At 40.4% G+C, this 22,270-nt stretch overlaps 1 protein-coding gene across 1 annotated transcript in view; it reads left to right on the top strand.

The window, feature by feature from the left end:
* The window catches only part of IRS1 (insulin receptor substrate 1), a 48,715-nt gene extending 36,293 nt beyond the window's left edge, over positions 1 to 12,422 (top strand). Inside the window, exon 2 of the mRNA XM_084212189.1 lies at positions 11,318 to 12,422. The gene's annotated coding sequence lies outside the window, so the exon portion shown is untranslated. The remainder of the gene's footprint in view (positions 1 to 11,317) is intronic.
* The last annotated feature ends 9,848 nt before the right edge of the window (positions 12,423 to 22,270 follow it).

Here is a 22,270-nt window from a genome sequence, read left to right as displayed (position 1 = left end):
AGAAAATGCGTGTTACAGAGCAATGTGATAGGCAATACACCTTCTGATAAATTCTAAACTGAAAAATATATATTTTTGTATGATAACACATTTGCAGAGTTTTCTTTTGTTCCTTAAGTGATTTGAAATGGTGAAACATATCTTCAGAAAAGCTTTAATAATATGAAAAATCTGCTGTTGCTGGAAAACAGATGTACAAATTAACATTGACTCTTTAGTTGCTGTGCTGTGTACTTTTTTTACCCCAAAAGACCATGAAAATTGAAGTTTTATAGCAAAAATACTAGCTTTATCTTAATTAAAACCTTCATTTAAGAAAACCGGATTTAAATTAGAATATTTTTGGGTCTGGCATGAAGATACAGATTGAAAGTAGAAATTGGGATACTCTTCCACCCTTCATATGTCCTCTTTACTATAGCTTGGCCATTCAGAATACTGGAGGTACAGGGAGTTTCCAAATGGATACAAAACCTAAAAAAACAGTGCAATATTCTGTTGGATAAGGGGAGAGCACAGGAAGAATTTAGAGATAGCTTCTGAAAGCAGAAATTGTTTTAAAAGGGACTGAGCGGTAAAACTTCTTGAAAATGCCACTGCTGCTTGTCACAACCACTGATTATTTTTAAATTATATTTAAAATTTTATTTTGTATTTTCCCTCTATGTTTCAGGCTGCCTTCTTCTATCTCAAGCATATCTTTGATCTGCACTTGCTCCTTGAAGAATAATGCAAGCTTCTGTTTTTTAACTTACATCTATAAGGCTGAATGGAACATTACCCTCCTTGTTTGACCTCCCACATGCGATGCACAATCCATTAAATCTCATGTAATATTTAAGAATTTAATACATTCTTTGCATAACATAACAGTAATAATACTGACAAAACACTGCTCCAAGCAAAACTGCTTATACAAACAGCTGATCTGTGAGCAGTGGAGCTAATGAAGCTGTGTTTCCTATAGATTTCTCCCATATATTAACTGGCCCCTTCCCCTCTGCAGCTTCTCTGGAGTATCTGACCAGCAGTGCGGGGCTGATGAGGGAATGGATGCAGGGCTTGAACATGGGTGCTGACCACCCTGCTCTCCACTTCCTTTTGGGGAGAGCTTCAAATGTATCATCAGGTACTTTTGTAATCACTGAGACTATCAGCAGGCCAAGTTAGGTACAGATTCTTCTCTTGGTTGAGATGACTGGGTGGCCAGTGGTACAAGTTTGTGTGGTAGGTTATGAGAACAGAGAACTTTCCATTTTGTGAGATTATGAAGTGCAGTGATACAGCATGATAAGGCTGGATTTTCATATATTTTGTCAAGGTTAATGTCTGGAGGATGTTTCCAGTCACTGATTAACCAAGACATCTTAATAATATGTGATATTGTGTGCACACCCTGTAGTGTGTATGCTAAGCCTTTAATCTGTGCTGCTATATGCTTTTAATTTTCAATTGACTTGTACTAATAGCTTCTAAAGGGTTATCCTTAATGCTGGAGTTGACAACTCATGGAAGATTTATGTGTGACAATAAGTGTCTATTATCATCTAGTGAGATTCTTAGTGATACTCTTGTGAACAACTTTCATTATATGGAAAGAATTTCATGTGCCATGTGTTTTTTAAAAGTTTAAAATATCTGACGGAGAATTCTGAGATGAGAAAAACTTTCACCTAGTTTGACTTTTGCTTATGTAATTATAGAGTTTCACAATGCTAGATTGGTGTTGCAATTAAATAGCTAATGTGACTGTTGATTAGTTTCCCTTTTGAAATCATGGCAACTGAACAAGGGAAGGTTAGTCCATTTAGGCTGTTAGTAACTTTAGAATATAATATTGGCAGTCATTCAGGCTTTTAAGATTTGCTGAATGAAACTCAAAAGAAGCAGCAGTAAAATACTTGATTTGTCTAATTGGTCTTTATAATTTGGATTTAATTCACAGCTGTATCCAAATAGGGCTCCCCCCTCCCCAAGTGCCTGCCAGGTGCTGCCTCCTCTGCTCTTCAAACTTGAGATAGCTTCATTGTTTTGAATGAGATTGTATTTCCTTTGTGCCCTATATTTACTAGTTTCTTGTTACTATGGTTTCTGGAAATAAATTAGATGACAGTTGTTTTAAAAACCTAATCTATATACAAACAAGTTTTTCAGTGTTGAAATAGTGCAATGAAGAGTTTAGCATGGACTATCTCAGAGCTTATTAAAGTGCTCAGCGTGGTTATTGAGGTTAATCCCATAGCAGTCTGGGGGTACTTTGATTGCTAATTCAGTAGGAGGAGAAGGGTAGAGCTCTTGCTTTACCAGTGAAGGCTTATATTCTGATGTTGGAATTTCGTTGTCTTGTTTGGTTTTTTTCTCCAGCTAAAAATTCTATTGCATGTAGAGTTTACTTAATTTTATAAATCTGTTTTAATGGGGAATAATGCTTGCTGTATGTAGTCACACTCAAATGTTATTTATTTTTGTAAGCATTGATAATTTTGCCTCCCACCCTTGTGCATATGGGTTGTTGTAGTTTCAGACCATGCGGCACAAAACGTACATTTCCCACATGGAATGTATCCTTCAGTTTGTAGGAGTGATCCAGGAATGAGGCATTTTTTCAGTACTTTTTATTCTCAGCAGTGTGTGGCTGCCCAATGTTTTATTTATAGCACCTTGTCCAGATGCTGCCCTGCGTCTGTCTTCATGTGGGCACTGTCAAGACATTACCACCCTGCTGTGTGCCCCTGGCACAGTCTGAACTCTGCTGGCAGGTAGCAGTTCTCAGCTCACGGGCAAGGCACTGAGATGCAGGAAGGTTAGGGCAGAAAAATTATGCCCTAGATATTATAGTGACTGTGCATGTTTGAGATTTCACAACGTCCTCCTCCTCACTATAAAATTTCTTGTAGAAAATAGATGGGGCTTTATCTTTTCCTTGAGACTAAGTAAGTTGAATAAAACTACAGAGCAAATCAAACCAAGGGCAGAATTAGATTTCAGGTCTTTCTTGCATGTGGCTGTGTGCTTGTCCAACTGGCTGTAGGTTGTATGCCCCAACCACAGCACTTTACTGTTGGCAGCTTTTGAGTATGGCTGATGCTTTGAATTTCAGTTATCAGCTTAAGTGTCAAAGGAGTCTGAACACCAGGTTTGAAGTGCTGGGAAGAGGAAGATGCCATGTGAGTCTTAGAGAAGTTTTGCAATTTACGGCAGAGAGGGAAGGTAAAAAGGTCAGGTCAAATGAGTGCAAATTACTAGAAATAAATTGTGAATGTCTGTGGATGTACATGAAAATGCATTCATACAGAAAGAAATTATCTTGTATGTCAGTAGTTTTCTAGGATTTCTTGTCTTGGTCTACAAAGCAGAAAACAATGTGTCAAAGCAGTTAATGTAATTAATTTCATGTCAGACTGATACCTCAGTGGTACCTCAGTGAAAAACTAAATCTGTGGTTAAACCATTGTTTTCTAGTCCAGCTTCAAGATGTAACAAGCTTGGCTGCTGCTTTTTGCTTTTTACCAAAGGCCTTCTCCTTTCCCTTTATTAAAGCATTACCTCTGATTTGTTTCCAGCTGTTTCTGCTGTATGGTAGTTTTTATACTACAGAGTAGCAGACGGTTTCAAAATAATGGATTCTTTCCTTCTACCTTGGCTTTCCAAACTTCTTGGTACAATTCTGTCAACTTTATGATATTTCATTTGTTCTTATCCCTTCCCTGCTTTGTTTTCTTGGCATGCTTTTCACAATGTGTTTTCCAGTATGTCCTTATTAACCTTTTTTGATACTTAATGCGCTGTTGTTTTGAATTGAGGAAGTGTTTCATCCAAAATCACTGCAGAACTTCCTTCCCACGCTGCTGCCCAGACGTGCTGCAGACTAGCTGCTTAATTTGCACTGGCAAAATTTCAAAGTGAAGGTCAGCTGGCCAGGTTATCCCCCCACGGGGCTTCTGTATCCCTTCCTAAAGGCCATTTTTCTTCTGTTTGTTCTGTGTTTCCCCCTTATTTGTCCATTGGGAGGAAAATGGCTCTAGAAAAGTTGAATGGTGTGATTCCTTCCTTGCTTAAGCTGTAACTCTCACAATTTAGCATGTATCATGGAAACAGTTTCAAGGCAGTTTAGACTATTTATTTAGGTTTTTTAACATGTCAGAGAGAAGTAAATCTGTCAGTAAATGAGCATTATAAAGTTGGGTCAGAAAAGCACAAGAGAAAGTGGTAAGGTTTGGCTTCTGGAATGGGGAACCAGCCCAGAGTGCCAGAAGAGCATGTGAAATACAGATTCACAGAAAGATAAGGATATTCAGCAGCTGAAATATATTCTGATTATTTGGTAGCTACACTGGGTGTTATGTGTTGCTAAGCTCCACTGCTGATGTAATTTACTTGATATAATATGAGCACAGCTTCAGTGCACTCAATTTTGATCAAAATTAATTGTGTATATTTAAATTGCTGACAAGCTGAAGGGGTGTGAGTGCATCTAAAGGCACCCAGGTCATCTGCTTCCCTATAGTCAGAGCAGTTGTAATTATTATCAGCATTGGTGAGTTTGTTTGAATTCTAAGCTACCATTAAAGTAATTTAATTTGAAAAATAAAACTCCTAAGAAAGCTCCTTTGAAGAACAAATTGCATAATGATGTTGTTTCTGGGTTTCCCTTATTAATAGTGTCGATATTTGGTTGTATGTTTACTAAAGGTAGAAACTGAGCAGTGTTTTCTCTTGAAGGATACAGCCATACAAAGTGTAGTTCACCAGTGCTTACTTGAACTGGGTGTGGATTATTGGTCATCATGAGAGGTGTGAATGCCACAAATTCTTCAGGGTTAGACTCTGCAGATTCGAGAGCTGAACAGTACAAATTCCAAAATAATGAATGATCCCAGTTGTAGAATTTGCAATTCTGTTTGAATCTTAAAGACACAAGCAGTGTTGCCCTGTGAGGACTAAAGCTATTAATGAGGTGGTGCACATTTAGGGTTTGATATTGCTCTCATTATTGCAGTCTGGGGACGAGAGAAGACCTTGGGCCAGCAGTGGGTTTATCTGAAGGATATCAAACACAAACAGTGCTGCCAAGTGTATTAGAGGAGCCTTATGAGAAGATTTGGGATGAACTTGGAGTATTGATCTCATGAGATCCCTGGCTTTGTAGTAACATCGTTATTTTCAGTCCTGAAACAAAAGGATTTTCTCTCTGTTGTAAGCCAGACTCAACCTTTAGCTGATTACTCAAATAGACTATTATTAAAGGAAGGGAAAGATTGAGACCTTCAGTCCTTACAAAGTTGGAAGACACAAACATGAGAATCCCATTTATAGCATTACACCTTTTAATGAGAAAGACTCTGCTCATATTTTTCATTTCATAGAAACCAACCAACCACAAACCTACAGGCTGCATCTTGGATTTTTGTTACTTGCAGCTGCTGGACACTTATTTTGTTTTATGGCTTGCTTAGCTGTGCCGCCGCAAGAAAAGTTGTAGAATTTCTTTACAAAACATGCTATCAAATTTAAGCTCTTTCTTTCTAAACTTAATTGTATTTTGTTTCTTTTAGTCTCCCAAAACCCCAAAAATTTGATAACTTCTTTTTCCAAAAATGAAAAGATGAAATATTTAATCAGAAATTCAGTATTTGGGCCATTAGTCTTGTTCAAACCCCAAACTGCTACTGATTTTGTCTAATAGAGCGGGATATCCCTTCCGTATTTTTTCTGCATAGAAACTTTGTGATTTCCTTTTTCCAGTGTGTTTTATGCAGAGAGCTGGCTGGTGTCCTCTTTTTGGTGGAACCAGGCAAACCTGACCTCCAGCAGCTTCCCTCTCTCCCGTGGCAGGTGCTAGGGGCAGGCAGCCCTTGGCTTTGTGTCTGTGGCAGCAGCCTTTCTTGCTGACCTCAGTGATGGGTTGAGTTTTCTCTTGAATGAGTTTAAATCAGGTTGACATGCTGTAAAGTTAAAATCAAACATAGGAATTCTTTGCTGGGCAGAAGCTCATCCAAAGAATGTGTGTGGTTTAGTTTGCGCTTTCCCACTGTACTTACATCTCAGGAAATGGGTTCGGAAATATAAAAACGTAGTTCTGCTCATCATCTTATTTTTAAAGTCTCATAGTTGTTGTTTTTTCCCACCTTCTCTTTCTGGGAAAAAGAGGAAAATTTTCTGTAGTGTTTTTTTTCCAGGGCTGTGCATGAACTGTGTCTGAACCAATAGCAGAAAGCTGGTATCATCTGTAAGTGGTCTTTGGGCTCCTTGTTTCAGCCATGAATGACCTCTATAAAAGACAAAACCGGGTGGCAACACCAGATTCAGTTATTCTGCCTTGTAGGAAAGGAATTGGTGATCCCCAATCTTCAGTAATTCTCCATTTAAGACGTTCACGGGAAAGCTGAAATAGGCATTTTGGGGTACAAGGAAGAAAAGCTAATCTATTAAATGAAGATTACAGCCTGACAAGTTAAATAGCAATGTTGTAATTACTTTGTTTGGTTCTGTTTGGAATTGCTTTTGTTCGACCGGGGCTGCAATTAACGCACTGGAGGAGCCATTGTTCCTGCCTGCATTCCTTGGCTCTTTCGCGTCGCTGGGAGTGGGGAAGCGCTGCAGCTTATTTGCATCTCTTTGAAAAGGAGTTACTTGAGCTAGCTTAAATTTTGGTCGATGTTTTTAATTTATCCGAAGGAGATGCTTCCCGTGCATGTGTGCACTTTAGTAATGCCGGGAAAAATGTAAATATGCGCTGCTTGTGCTCATCCGTGTGGGGAGCGCGGCAACGGGGCTGCATTCGGTTCGTGGGTAGGTGCGCACCGTTTGCTTATCATTAGTGATGACTCAGGGAGATGTCACCAAGACGAGCTGTATAAGAGTTCTTCAAGACTTTTTAAGGTGTTTACTTTGTATCGGATGTTTAAAGACACCAGGCAAAGAGTGCGGCAGGCTGCACGGAGAGCTCGGCTGGTGGAATCCTATGTGAGAGTCCTCCCGAGGATGTTCACAGTGGCCCTCCTTTTGTTCCGAGCTTGTGTTTGTATGTTTGTTCCATGCTTTTTATTTTTTATGAACTAGATCTGTTCATTATGTGGGAAGCCGTGACACACAGAATAAGGTGATATATGTGATCCTAAATTAAACTACTAATGAACTTCTAAAACCTTTTGTTTATAACTCGAACTATGACAGGAAGTCTTCAACTAGTCCTTGCTCGTGGTTTCAAATGAGGTGTTGATGTGATAGGTACAGTTCTGGAAAATGTGTTTGGATTAACAAGGTTAATGGCAGAGCTGCAAAATATCCTCATTTGGTAGATTGAGAAAAAAAATCTACATTTTCTTCTGTCAAGAACTATCTTTTCATTGACCTGGCTCTGTCACCTGTGGAGTTGTTTCCTAAACAGATGGCAGCTGACGCGGGGAAGGTGTCACAGTGTGCTGAGCAGGTCTGATGTTTGGGAGCTGTGTTTTGCCCTGCTGTGTTAATCAGTGACCAAGTAGTTGCATTTATTTGCTGACATGATGGTGGAACTTCAACAGCAGCTTCATGTTATTGGACTGTTTAGAAATTAAATGACTCTTTGGAAGGGCATTTCTATTGGCGTTTTAGGGACAAGACACATTATTGGCTCTTAATAGCAAATGGAAGTTTAAGTTGGCTACTGGAAAGCCTTTTGCTGGAACATTGCTTGAGTTTTCACTTTTGTTAGTTTTATTTTTTCCTCCTTGGTTACTTTCAAAGAAAATTGAGAGTAAGGAAGGAGTAAGGATTACACTTTAAGTGTAGTTTAGCAACACATCTATGTTATGTATGAAAATTTTGTTTAATTTCAGGAAAGATATATTAAACTGTCTAGACACTCTGCTCTTAGTTCAAAATTTAAGTGCTCTTCTTCTCCAGTTTCCCAATAATGGAAATAAAATGAAATATCACCTTATTTTTAGTTACTGGATTTAAGAATGGGATTTCAGCTGTAATAGGAACTGCGGCTAGCTGTGCTGTATCCATCCTGGACTAAGAGATTTGAGAAGGAAGCTTTGCCAGCTGGAACGTACCTCAGTGTTATCTGCATGTGTGTTGTAACAGATGTTGAGCAGAGACTACTTGTCAGAGGTACCTTGTAGGAACTTTTAAAGATGCTTTTTTGTTTCAGTACATTTTTTTTGCATCACTAACTTTTTCCATAAAGTCAACCACAAACTGTATTATTGGGGACTCCAGCTGAAACTTGTGGTGAATAGGAAATAGATTAAACACAGGTTTTCCCTTTTCTCTGGCTGCCAGCAGTGATGTCAGTAGTTTTAATGATCCTTACCTCAGCTCGCTGCTGTCCTCACACTCTCTATTAAAACACTTGTCTTCTGCACTGTTTTGTGTGTTGTTAAGGAAATGCTGATGGCTGGAGGTATCCAGCAGATTACTTCATTTCCAAATAAGGTTCTTTCACCTTAAAGCACACTGCAATAGCTCACTGAGGAGAGAGGAGATTCAGATTGTTTTGTCAAAATTTCAGGGAATACTCTTTTGAAGTCCAGCAAAGAACATTTGTGTGCTAAAACTGTGGATAGTGCTTTTGGCTGTGCATGAAGCACAAGTAATGGATCCAAGGTTTATAGGATGTGTATTTCCAGTTACTTCAGAGGAGCAGCTTTGCTCTCAGATTGTCTGTTTCCTACACATCTTTGTGCATTCAGGCAGAACAAGCACCACTGGACTGTAGCAAGTAGTGTGGGTTGTCATTCTCGTGTTGGTTGTCATTCTCATACCAACTCAGAGGAGTTAGGTATGAAAGCCACTAATTGCAGTCGTTTCAGATGGTCCTTAGCAAAGATCCTAGCTGATTTTTTTCTTCTTCATCCCAAAATTAAAAGAAAACAAAAGCTACCAATACATCTTTAGGAAAGGGTGACAGACAGATTTGCATGTTGTGCTGCTGAGGATCTGGAAGTGTAAGTACAAGCTTGAAACTGCTCCATGCTCCTGTGTCCTGTCATGCCTGCAGCTAAGAATTGTATGAAATTCAGCCTGTACCAGGTCATGTCCTACATGATTCTGGCTCTTCATCCTGTCTCCAACTCTTGGATATTTCAGGCTTCTGTGATTTTTCACTCCTTTTACACATGTGCATGACTATAATATACAAGTGTTTGTAACTGTGGGCTTCTTCCGTTTTCTTTTCTTAGTGAATTCCTCTAGGAAGTGTTTTGTTTTTCCAATAGACTTGTTACTTTCTTTCTTCCTCTGCTCTTCTGACTTCAGAATCCAGGAATAAATGCCCTCCAGTAGTGGTTGAGATGACTTCTTGGCTGTATTGATGGAATTGGTGAGGAATTGGATGGGACAGGCAGTTTTGTTCAATACATGATGTATTTGAGTTTAGATGACCTCGTTTAGATGAATACTGGTGAAGAGGCATAGAACTTGGACCTGATGCTGCAAATCATGTATTATTTATGCTCTTAAAATCTCTTAGCAGAATCAAGTTTGGCCATGTAGAAAAGCTGTTTCTTGCTGTCTTTCCATTTGCCCTGTTTGTACAGGGCAGGTTGGACCTTTGGTCCTTGCTGGGGGCACCCAGCAGTTCCTCTGGCCCTGCTGGATGGGAGCTGGACGTGGAACACCCACCTTGGATATGCAGCACACACATCACGCACACTTTGCCCCTCCATTTAAACAAGTAATTTCTCTTTTGTTGCTTGTCTTTATTAATAAAGTATGGCATTACTGGCTAATTTTAGGTCAAATGTACTTGAAAGCTGACAGCTATGTGAAGCTGTGTATAGATATTTGGGTAGGAACATTCCAGTAGATCGCAATGTGAGTGCAGAGGAAAGTTGAAAGTAAATAAGAGATCTGTGAGATAATTCTCCAGGGAGTTTTCACAGCATACCGCACATCATTTGCAGGGATAGGCTTTCCTTTCACTTGAAGGACCACACAAAGTAAATTTTGTTTCTTGTGCAATTAAAGAATATAGGACAGGAGGTTTTTTCAGTTTTTTCAGTTCAACGTGTCTATGGGAAGCCTTTATTTGTACTGAGGAAAATGCAGTGTTTACCTGTCTTTTCAAGAACACAGTTAATATTGAACAAAGAAATAGACACACTTTTATGTAAAATATGAGTCTTGCTTCAGCAGATTTTAGCAAAACTATTGAAATGTAAATGCTGGTAGTGCTCTGACCCCAGTTAAAAGACAAGTTGTATTCATTTCAGTGCTGCGTGGTTCGGTTCCCAGTGGGTCTGGCTTGCATGTCAGTGGTGTGCAGAGAGGAACTGGGACTGTGGTGTGGGAGGCCCAGGGCTGCTGGGCAGTGGGGGACACCAGGGCTGTGTGTGTGGCCAGCCAGTGCCACGGGGCCTCAGGAGCTGGTCACATGCTGAGGCACCACATGCCCTGGTGCCTCAGCACGTGACCTCAGCTCTGTGTCCCCCAGCAGGGACCGTGCTCCCCACAGGGGCTGGAGCAGCTGCCAGCAGGACACAAGGCCATCCAGCCCCGAGTGCATCCTGCTGGGCACTGCCTTGCTCCTCATCAGGGCTGGGACTGACAGCCTGCCTGGGGAGAACCAGCAGAAAGGCAGAGTCCAGAGGACTTGCTGACCCAGACTGGTGCACTGTGCACTGGGTCAGGGGCTGCAGCAGACAAGGAGAACTGGGGGGGCAGGGTCAGAGGCAGCTTCTGGTATTCATTCCCCTCTAAACCTGTGCTGTGCATTATCAGGGCTGCAGGACCTTGTTATTCACCTAGCCCTCTCTCAGAGGGAAGCAGAATGCAGATAATTTTTGGCTTTACCAGGATTTTCTATATACAATTTTTTTTTTAGAACTTGTATATCAAATGGGAGTGGTAATGCTGCACCCTGAATGCTCCATTCCTTGGTCGTCCTTCCCAGGCTAGCCTGGTGTTTGCAGGTGGCCAGGAAAGCCTCTTGTAGAGCCTGACATGCAGTGAATCTTTCTTGTAGCTGGTAAAAATGCCAACAGCAGGCCGGTGTTTGGAGCTTTCCTTTCTCTTGTTACAGGAGCTTGTCAGAGTTAATCAGTATGGACACTTAAATTGTTTCTGCTTAGGTGAATCTCTTGCAAGTTTTAAATGTGTTTCTGACTGCTTTGAATTTTATTGCCAACATCTGTTTTAAATGCTTTTGGGATTCACATGCTTGAGTACAATTCAACTGTGTATGCCATAATTTTTCAAGGTGCTAACTCTTTCACTTTGAATGATAACTCTTTTAAAGAGAAGAAAAAAAAAAGGAGGGGCAGGGAAATAATTGCAGAAAAGTTTTAAAGTGCTCATGATGCTAATTTTCTTTCTCTTTCAATTCCAGAATGATGACCTACACAACCTCAACAAATCCTTCTTTTAAACTCATGGGTATCAAGACTATAAATGTTTCATGCTATCACAACTAGGACCTCACCTCCTCCTCCTCTTCCTCTGTAAATGGGTACGATGCATCCAGTTCAGTTTGTTTACTTTACACAAACCTCAGGAGTTGTTGACTGAGCTGCACATCCTGTGTTGTGCCAAGCAGAAGCACTGTGACACCTGGACAACAAGTCTCTCTTACTTCATCCTCTACCATAAGGACTTAGCTGGCCACATGAACTGATGTGCCCACCACTACATCATGGTGAGAATGGGTATTTTACTAGCACATTTACACAACTTCATTTGCTGCTGAAAACCTGTATGACAAATCATCATTGTAAATTATTACATACAAGACATAATGTTGGTTGAAGAGTATTAAATATTTAACATAGGTTTTGATTTATACATGTACTTTTTTAATTAAAATGTAACTTTTCCTACAGCACATCTTTTTTGATGTGGAACTGAGGTATACTATATTCTGTTGTAAACAGAGTGGGGAACCTGCTTAAAACAAGGCTTCTAAGAATAGAGTAGGGTACTATTCTTGTTTTAAGATTGTAATTCAGAAAATAATATAATACGAGTCATTGGTCCCTGGGCCTTGATTGTACAGTCATATTTACTGATACTATCAGTTGTAAGATAACCCTGATGTTGAGCTGAATTCTTTCCAAAAGAAAAATAATTTTGTACTCCTTGTAAAATAATAGTCTGTATTAACTGCAATGAAGACAAACATTACTGTACATGGTTATTTACAAGTGTCAACTTGAATTCATCAATTGCACAGTAACTGACAAAAAATCAGAAAAAAGAAATCAAAGTCTTCCATTGTATATATTGTAAAGAAGAAAAACAAGCAAACAAAAAACCCCCAACCAACAGGAAGCCACAAAGCAAAATGGAGACAAAAAAGGGTGAACTTTTTAAATTGACTCTTTCCCTGGAATGAAAATATGGGTGTTTGTAAATTCTGGAAATCTCTTTCTATATGTAATAAACTAGATACTGTTTTATCTGCTGTAGTGGGTTTTGGGTCTTTTTTATTTTCTTGGTAAGCTGTCTCAAATATCTGAAATTGTCCCACCAGGTTTTTGTGATGTTGCCATGGTTTGCCACTGAGAATGGCTGTGGACCACTGTAGCTTAAGAACAAAGTGAAGTGTAATTTGGTGGAGTAGGGAGTATCTTTCCTTGCATTATTTCACTAAAGCCCTTGTTTCAGTTTTCTGGAGATGCAGCTCTCCTTCCACTGAAATCAGGGGAAGGGTTCACAGAATGTAAAATCACTTGGAAGCCATAGCAAGACTTCAGCATAAAATTTAAAAAGCACAAATCAGATGATTGTCTGGAAATCAGTGCAAGAGGCATGACAAGGAAGAATTCTTCTGTGACTCTCCTCTGCTTTACACTGATTCTATGCAGATGAAAATTTTTCTGTGCATAGCACTTGCAGAGTCTTAACTCTTTTGGGGACTGGAAAAATACTGAGATCATGGATTTTCAAGTAAAATGTTGTTGAAGTGATAATTGAATTTGAAGCCATGTCAGGTCCCCATTGGTCCCTCATGCTTCCATGAAGCAGCTCCATGGGCTAGTGCACATTCAAAAGAATTCTTCTTATCAGGAAAAAGCAGGCAGGCACAGCAACAGCTCTACCTGCAGGAAGGCTGTCAGCCCTCAAAGAAGGAGTTTCTTCCCCTTGAGATGTTTATGATGTCTGGGATTAGGCTGTGATTAGTGCAGCGTCCACTTCTGACTGCAGTATAGATGAAGGGGCCATTGCACAGCTGCTCTTCACCTCTCCTTTTGCTGGAGGCTTACCAGTCCCTTTGCTCTGCTGGTATTACTGCACATATAAAACCACTTTGACCCTGTCAAGTCAGAATATTCACTTAAGAAAGGACTTGCAGCTAAGGAATGCTTAAATCATTCCAGATTCACTGGGAAGAACAGCAGCAGTGGTGATGCTGGCAGAGTGAGGGTGCTGCTGTGTGGGAAGGCTGCAGCCTGAGAAGGACCTGTGCTCGCCCAAGTGCTGCCTTGGAAATCTTGGCCTTTGCTGACAGAGCAGTCTCCTCCCAAAGGTTCTGACACCAAACAGTAGCAGACAAGAGGCTTTACTGCTGTCTTATGTAGAAAGTGGCAAGGGGATCTGGAGTAGCTCACCTTTTAGCCTTGATAAGCAGTGATGTGGATTTTTCCAAAGAACCATTAATACCTAATAAGGCAGCACTTGCTTTAAAAAGAAAGCCACGTGCATCAGACCAGTATTTAAATTTCCAAGTTACCCATTTTCATTTTATCTTAAACCTTGGTTTTTTCATTCTTTTTTTTAAAATGGGGTTTATTTGCAATGAAAGCTTGCATATATTCTGAAGTAAAGACATAAGAACAACTCACCCTCAACTCCTTTGCCCAGTCTTCTCCATCTTAGTGAATTAAATTAAATGTTCACTGTGTTGATTTGGTTGCTAAATGTTAGCCTGTGTTGATGTTTAAGTGCCTTGCATAGAAAAGTATTTAATGTCCATTGTGCTTTGTATTGTTCCAGGTAATTTGCAGAATCTGGCAATTACTAAATTCACAAGTTTGGAGGTGCTGGAAGCTACTGTTAAGGTTTAAAAGGCACCAGTGATTTCATTTATTTTTGGTAGGAGTACATCACAGTTGTACCTCTGTGAGCAAATTTTGTTCATAAAACAAAATTAATTCTACAAAAGTGTAGGAATTGACAGTGGTCATTAGGGATGGCAGGGGGAATGGTGCTGATCTGGTGGTTTCCTTTCATCTTAACGATGGTACATGGCCAGAGAAGAAGCTTGTTAAAGATGTTAATGTGCATAGGGCTTATGTTAATCATTATTTTTTCCTAAGTTCAAGATGCCTGTTCAGGAAATGTTTTGAAAAGACTTTTGCAACAAAGTGCATTCATAACCAAATCTAAAACTCTTGATTATTGCATAGATTTTTATTCTTATGTATTACAAACTTTAATAAATAGATGATTATGAACTAAACCCTTTTAAATTAAAGTATAAATACCTCAAAAATACAGTGCTATACTATCTTTTATGAATTCTTTTGCACTGTCTGCCACAGAACAGATTGTCATTTCTCTAAGTTTGAAAATGAGCACATGGGATCAGTCCTAGATCAGCTGGTAAAACTCAGATGCTCGGGAGTTTATTTTGCTTTTAATTTTTTTCAAGTGGAAGTTTCTGGTTATTATTTGAGTTTCTTTCTGGTTCCATTACTGGCACAGCTTCAGTGTTCAAAAACTGTGTATTGAATGGATTTATTAGTACTATTGGTTGAAAATGAGTGGGGTTGGAAAAACCATTTGAAGCAGTCTCCAGGAGCACAAGGAGCATTTACACGCTTGGGTTTTGGCAAAGATTGCTGTTCAAGCTCAGTTTGATTGAGTTGATGTGTATGTTGTGGAACTCTAAATAAATTTTTTGGCCTTCTAGTACTTGATACTAACCTCTTTACTTAGTATTTAAAATATCATGTCTTCCAAGTGTTGTTTTGGGTTTTTTTCAGTAAAAGTACAAATTCAGAAAGCAAAAAGAGAACTCAGGCCATGTTTATACTCATGTTCTGGTGCTGTAGCCGTACTTTGTGCATATTTAAGAACCAAGCACTGTGTCCATCTTGCTCCCAGCTGACTTTCAGCTGGAGCTGTTTGGTGCCCTGTGTTTCACTTGCAGGGCTGGGTGATGAGCAGGGTGTGAGCAGCTCCCAGCCATGCTGCTTGGAGCTGTGTGGCTGGCAGAGCAGAGCAGCCTCACGGGACTCCTGCAAGGCTGAGCTGACCCCAGTGCTTGGAGCAGCTGGAGTACAGCATTCAGTGCCCTTTGAATCCATCTGGGGACATGCTGCAGCTCTTGTTCTGCAGCTTCATTCAAACTAGTTCAGTTTAAAGAAACAATACTGAAAATAAAGAAGTTTTGGCAAATTTTTGCCCATTTTCTGTGTGGCCTCCAAGCCATCTTTGGGTGCAGATGATTTTGGGAGTTTTTTGGGGTTGTTTTTTTTGTTTGTCTGATTTTTTCAGCCTGCAAACTTAGAGACTAGTTCAGTGGTGTCAGGGAAGTGTAAATACTGTGAAGTGACAGTATTCACCCTTGTCCATTTCACCTTGTATTTATCTGCCTGTCAGTATTTCCACTGAGATGTGACTTTGAAGAGACTGTAAGTAACTTGTTTGTGAAATTAACAGATCCCCATTAAAAAAAAAAAAAAAGAGTGGAAATGGAAAAAAGTTCAGGACTTTCAGTTTAGAGAAAAACTTTTATTTTGTCTTTCCATCTTTAAGGTGATACTGTTCTCAAAAAAGATGAAATGAGGAATCTGTGATTTCCAGATGTTTACTGAAAGAACATTTACACGTCATAGGAGAAGGTGGAGGCCAGTCAAGGACTCCTTGAGGAAGCAGGTGTTATGGTGACTTCTATATTTAAATATTTTCAGATTGGAAGCTTTTGTTCTACATTTGGAATAGCATTAACAGGATAATTGAATATTAATGTGTGCCTGCAGTGGCTGGGCTTGGATGTCACAGAAAACAGCCCAAGAACTCTGCACGTCTGCTGTGAGACAGAGTAAGGCTGGGTGCGAGGCCTCAAGAGGGAAGGATGGAGGGAGAACTCAAACACTCAGTGCCTTGTGATGCTTGCTGGGGACAGGTTTTTTTGGTAAAAGGTTCTGTGCCATTCTGGATTCCTGATCTGAATTAGTGGATGGTTTGGAAACTGGAACTTGACTTTACTGAAGGGGCATGGAAAAGAAACTGCTGGAAAGTCCCCCTAACACTCCACAACCTATGGAAAGGCTCTGCTCAGTTGGATCCCCAAAGCTCCTATTTCTGCTGTCCTATTAGGACACTTGACAATTGTGTTTGGAGATGGACACAAATAAAAAATAAAATAAAATAAAACCAGTCTGCCTTCTGTAGATGTTGAATATCTCTCAGAGAAATCAGTGTCTGTAGGCAGATAAACTGCATTGAATCAGAACAGCAGAAGTGGATCTGTGCTGTGTCATGGCTTGGTAAAATGGTTCTGCTTTTTCAACCAGTCTTGGACTCTATTCTGTCTATAGAAATTGAAGTGATGGTTAATTTGAGGAAAATGCCCTGACTGGAGAACTTGCCAACAGTGTTTGTAGAGGATAGAGCCTTGCAAGAAAAAGCCATTAGAGCAGCAATGCTGCTACAGAATTGATAAAAAATTAAAACAACCAGGTAATGTCTTTGATACTTATACCAGTAGTTTTTGAAGAGGAAAAGTTGTGACTTACAGCTCTGCTCCTGTCTGTCCATCCAAAGGCTTGTGGGTGGCATTGTATATGGCTGTCACAATCTGTGCCTTTCTTTTTTACTTTATTGCTTTTAGCTTCAAAATCAGTCTGGCACCATTTGGCTGTTGGATGTCATGGCTGAACCCTCCTGGAATGTCAGCGGGGAGAAAGTCCCTCCTGCTGCACATGGCTCTGCTCATGGGGCCTCTCCCAGGGTCCATCTCTCAGACTGAGAAGTGAGAAGTCTTTCTCCTCTTGTTTGCCTGTGTTTGGTTTTTTAAATTGTAATAGCCAGTGATTAATTAGATTGAATAAAATGCCCATTTTGTTGTGAATTATTTGCTGTCAATAAAGTGCAAAAAAGTTGAAATGTCAGGGGCTTTCTCAGGTTATTGTGGACGTGGCTACTGTCCTGCTCAGTTTCACCATTGCAGTGGTAGTGCTTTGTTTTTCCACCTTTTTGAAGATGGACTGAATGAAGAAATTATAATTTTAACAATCTATCAATTTACTGTTTCACCTTCAGCTTGTGACCTTAAAACAGGAGTTCATTTTTCTTTAGCCACTGTAGAAATTTGATTAAGGCAGATTTAGGAAAAAGAATTTCAGCTTTTTGGTTTTTTCAGGCAGGAGTTTGGGAGCAAAACAAGCCCCATATTTCTGGCAAGTCCTGATTCTGCAGCCAGCTGAGCTGGGTGCAAGGCAAACGTGTCACTGTTTCTTCCCCAGGCTGTATCTTTTGAAGTCAAGGCCAGGTTGGCTTTTGTTTTTAAAAGGTTGATGAAAATAAGGTGAGTTCTAGTTCCTGTGGTTGTGGTCTCAGTCCAAAACGTGCATTTGAGCCCATGCAGGGCCATTATTTGTCCTTTAAATTACTAACTTCAGAGAAAAAACTCTTGTCTTCTTGCACAACAGTGGTGTCTTCAGAGAGCCCCGTGGTTTCAGCAGGGTTTGGTTATGGCTCCCCAGAGCCCCAAGGCCTCTGCGCCGCCCCTGGGTGCTCGGCCTCCTCTTCCTCAGCACTCACCCCCTGCCCAGCCACCCTTTTCCCACAAGCTCTGCCTTTCCTCAGCCACCTGGCAGAGATGTGGCTCCTCCTGACAGCCTGCCCTTATCAGTAGCGTGTTTTGCATTAATTTCAGCCTCTTCTTGGCGGGCCTGCCGCTGTGGGAACGCGGCCTGCTCCTGGAGAGCGCCCGTCTCCCTCAGCCACGCGTCGGTGCCGCCTCAGCGGGAGCAGGGAAAGGTAAGCTGAAATTCTTTTTCCTAAATCTGCCAGGAGGCAATTTGCCTGGATTTCTTCCCTGTTAGGCTGTGTGAAGTGGCCTGGTAATCTGTTGGCTCATCACCAGTCTCCAGTCATGTGGGTAATCCTGAGGGTTGTCATCTGAGGTGAAAGATAAGGCGAAGGGCCTGAACGTGACACATGGATGTGAAAGATCAAGAGACTTCTGCCTGCTGTGTTATTTTTAAAATTACAGCTAACAATGAGACACGAGTGAGCTGTTTAGTTTTGTCTCTTTCAAAGCATTACATGGATGTGAATAAATAATTTGGTATTGCATTAGTTTTGTGTATGCAAAGCAAAACTGATTTTTACCTTCATTGAGGTGTTAGGAGGATGGAGTAATGAGTAAGAAGTACATAACTGCTGCAGTGTTGGGTAAAGAAATGCTGCTAAGGAAGCTGTAAACCGTGTCCTTGCAGAACAGTAGTACTGTCCAGCCCTTTTTCTCCAGATTTCAGTGTCCTCTTCAGATCTGTTTAATTGCCATCTCACTCAAAAAACTCAGTTGCTGGAAAGTTTCCGTGTTTAGTCCTTTCCACTCCTGAGTTTTGTTCTTACTGTTGCACAGCCAAGGTGCTCTCACCAGAAGATGAGCAGTTCAAGCCCAGTCTGCAGTTCTCAACCCCCTTCTTTGTAATCTCTTTGTGGAAGTTTTCCCTGACTTAGGAGGGTGCTGCTATTCAGGAAGACAAGTTCAATGCCCGCTAAAGGTTCATCAAAGTGATCTCTACTAAACAAAGCCTGTAAACTATGCATAGAAGCTTAAAGCAAGTGTGTCCTTAAATTAAGAATGGCTCTACAGGCACATAAGTTCTTTGGGGAGCCTGTGTTTGTTATTCCAGCAGTCTCATTGTGAAAGCTGGAGCTCTATGAAATGCAGACCTTCAAAGCTTCCTTGAAGATATGATGCCTGTGATTCTCCCTGTCAAAACAGAAGTCTCTTTTAAGGTCACAGCAAGTTTTCTTCCTCCTAATACCTCTTCCCTTGGATGCTTCAAGAAGGGAACTTCTTATTGTTGAGCTCCTCACCTCTTCACCTTACCAGTGAGCTTCTGGTGTCTTTCTGAACTTTTTCTTTCCTCTTTTCTGTGAAGCACTTTTAGCACACGAATGTTCTTTGCCATATGCTGACTCTGGGGACAGTGCTGCCTTAGTGAAACAACAAGCCAACAGAACTTTCTGGAGACATCCTGTAAGCGGCACTGGCTTGGACTTAAATGACCCAAGAACAGGGGAAAGTGTGAAATCCTTAACTTGAAATTGCCATAGTAGGCAGTGTGTCCTGAAACCACAGGCTCTTCAGTTTTACTGTGAGTAAATGGGCTTATAGCATAAATATGGGGGGGGGGGGATAAAGGAAGGGGAAATAAGATTGTTTTTCCATATAACACAATTATTTTGATTTTAAAAGATTTGATCTTCTATGGTATCTTCAGAAATGAAGGCCTGATGGAATACTGGGAGGGTTTTACCTGCTTGAGTAATTTTGTTCCTGACTAGATATGTGGAATAACTTCACTTGAAATAAAAAGTTAACTCACTGTTTGTTTGGGGTTTTTTTTAAACATCATTAAATAAACACAATTTAGAATATGGGTACACAGGTAATAACATTACTCTAAAGGCAGAACTTTCCAGTATGAGATAGCATCCTATTAAATTTTTCCTGGTTTTAGAATAAGAGAAACAAGAAACCAGAAGATCAACAGCTCAGAGAACATGTGAATTTCTTTTTGATGGGATCCCAGATGAACTTGGTGTACAGATTGGAGTCTCTTTCCCACAGTATGTGTTGCACACCTTGCTGTATGGCAGTGCAGTCAAGTGTTTCCTAATGATACTTCCACCACTGTAAAATAATTGCATATACTTGCTAAGCAAATAATGTCATAACTGTGATGTGGGTTTGTCAGTCCATTTGCTTAACAGCCTAGTTATTTAAGCAGGATGTTTGGCATATATAACAGTAATATAAATTGATGTTGAATAGGTGAGATTTTGTGAGAAGAGTTGTGCTCAATCCTATAAGAATTTAATGGCTTTTTAAGGTATTTTTTCTTTGTTTTCTTGAGGTTTTTTTTACTGCTTATTAGGTTTGTGTGTGTGCAGTGGAAGTGACTTTCAGTAGCTTGTCAGTGAAAAATCAATGACTGATTGTGTCGTAACAGACATTTGGATAGGTGCTCTCTGATGAATTTATATTTGATCTTTGTGTAGACATTGCAAGTGTCACTTTCCAGCAGGCAGCAGCTCTTCTAGCTCCAGTCATCACCAACTGTTATTTTGGGAAGTTACAGGAAGTACATGCTTAGTCTGAAAATAGTTAAGGCCAATTCTTAAAAACAGGAGTTAAGCCATCTATGACTTACAATTGACATAGATAACTGTCATTATATTATAATTATTCCCTAAAAATATTTCAGAAGCTATAATTAGAAGGAAACAAGAAGTGAAACTCAAAGGAAACAAATTACAAGTCCAATGTGCTTAAATTCTCCCTTTGTCATCTTTGCATATTTTGTTGTTTTCAGTATTTCCACATATTTATTCAAAGCAAACCTTACCCAGGAAACGAGTCGGATTGCTCATCCCTAACATTTGCATTCCATGGTTTCTTCTCTGTTGTTCTTGAAGGTTGACAAAGATAAATTTATATTGACTTTGCTTGGTTGAATAGCCTTGGTGTTTTAGCCTAATTCCACCTGTAGTGTAGTAGCTGTTTGGTGTCATTGCAGTACTGTAGTTTCTCTAGGTATAATATTGAATTCATTTTCATTTATTATGAGGGAAAATAATTCAAAAACAAACTTGTGAGAACTCCTGAGGTAGTGCCTGCAGAAACAGGTTTTACCTCCTGTGCTCCTTCACAGGAAATGAAAGGTCAGGAGAGTTAAACAGGAGTGCTGATTTTGCTGCAGGAAAATGCAATGCCTCTGTATGATCATGATTTTAAATTACTTCTCCAGCTTTGTCACTGCCAGAATTAATCAGGGTAATGTATGGCAGAGTGAACTGAAATACACAATAAGGTACCCTGACTTCCTAAGACAAGGAAAGAAAGCATTAATTTCTGAGAGATGGCTGAATTAACAAGATAATTCTTTACCATATGAAGCAGTCCATAAGATATTAGTGTGTTGTTTTGTGCAGTGCTTTGTTTTAATGGTGAGACTTAAAATGAGGCTGCTTAAAGGAAGTTCATTATCATAAGGATTCTTTTGGGGGTGAGGGGAAAAATTTTGTGATACCCTGCCAGGTTTTTTGTCTGAAAATGGGGTTGGTGTGAGAATATGCTGTGCACAGGCTTCCTTAAACCAATGTCCTGAGGCACACAGCAAAGAAACACACTTGAGGTTGTAATTATTGTTTAGTTGATGCCCTGTTTTAGATCCAGTTTAGAGAGCAGAGAATAGATGTCACCCTTCCACCAGCAGAATTTGAAGGAGGTGAAAGCTGGGTGCTAGGCTCAAGCTTGGACACGTGTTTAGGGAGGGATGCAGTGGGGTAAAACCGGACAAGGATTGGGAAAAGCCTAACAAAGTCCACGACTGTGATCTTTGCCCAGGGAAATGGGATGATCCAAGTGGGGCTTGGATACTGAATTTAACTTTGCTCATGTGGTTCTGGCCTTGCCTGGTGTCTGCTAAGCAGAAGTGACCTCAGAGGAGGGCTCAGCCAGGGGTCAGTGCTGTCCTGCCCCTGCCCATGGCCCTGCTCCTGGAGCAGGAGTGTTTGCAAGGGCGATGCCACAGCTCTGCCCGGCCCAGGCAGTGGCTGCACCCAGCCCAGCTTGGTGGGAAATCCCAGTGCTGATGATCACTCGTCCCTGACACACCAAGTTCAGAGCCACTGTTCAGGTGCACTGTGGTTATGGACCCCAATAAAAAAGTGGGAATTAGGCTGGTCACAGAGCAGTCAGAACATATCATGGTGAAGTAATTTCCTTGCAGTCCACACAGTCGAAGTGGTCCTCCTTCACTTTTATAATTTATGAATATGTTCCTAGGAATAAACACAGGACGTGTGTGCTCGAGGCAATTTTTTAAAGTTCTATCTTGTTCTTTTTCACTGCATAACAAAATCCTCATCACAGATGTAGCAGTCAGGCCAGAGACAAAGCTTATACTGAACTGATGCTAATTTGTTTTTTCCTAAAACATACCGTTAGATTTTTGTAAACATTTCTTGGTTAGTACCTTCTTAAGTACAGAGTATCCCCACCTGCGTGGAGAGTCTGCCACTGCTACGAGAATGACTTGACCTAGATTTTAAAACAAAAACTGAACCTGGGAGGTTTTCAGCTGTAAGCTTA

This window comes from Fringilla coelebs (assembly GCF_963513975.1).
Source record: "Fringilla coelebs genome assembly, chromosome: 10".
NCBI classification, from domain to species: domain Eukaryota; kingdom Metazoa; phylum Chordata; class Aves; order Passeriformes; family Fringillidae; genus Fringilla; species Fringilla coelebs.
Note: the sequence above shows the minus strand (reverse complement) of the source record. Positions and strands in the feature narration are given on the sequence as shown.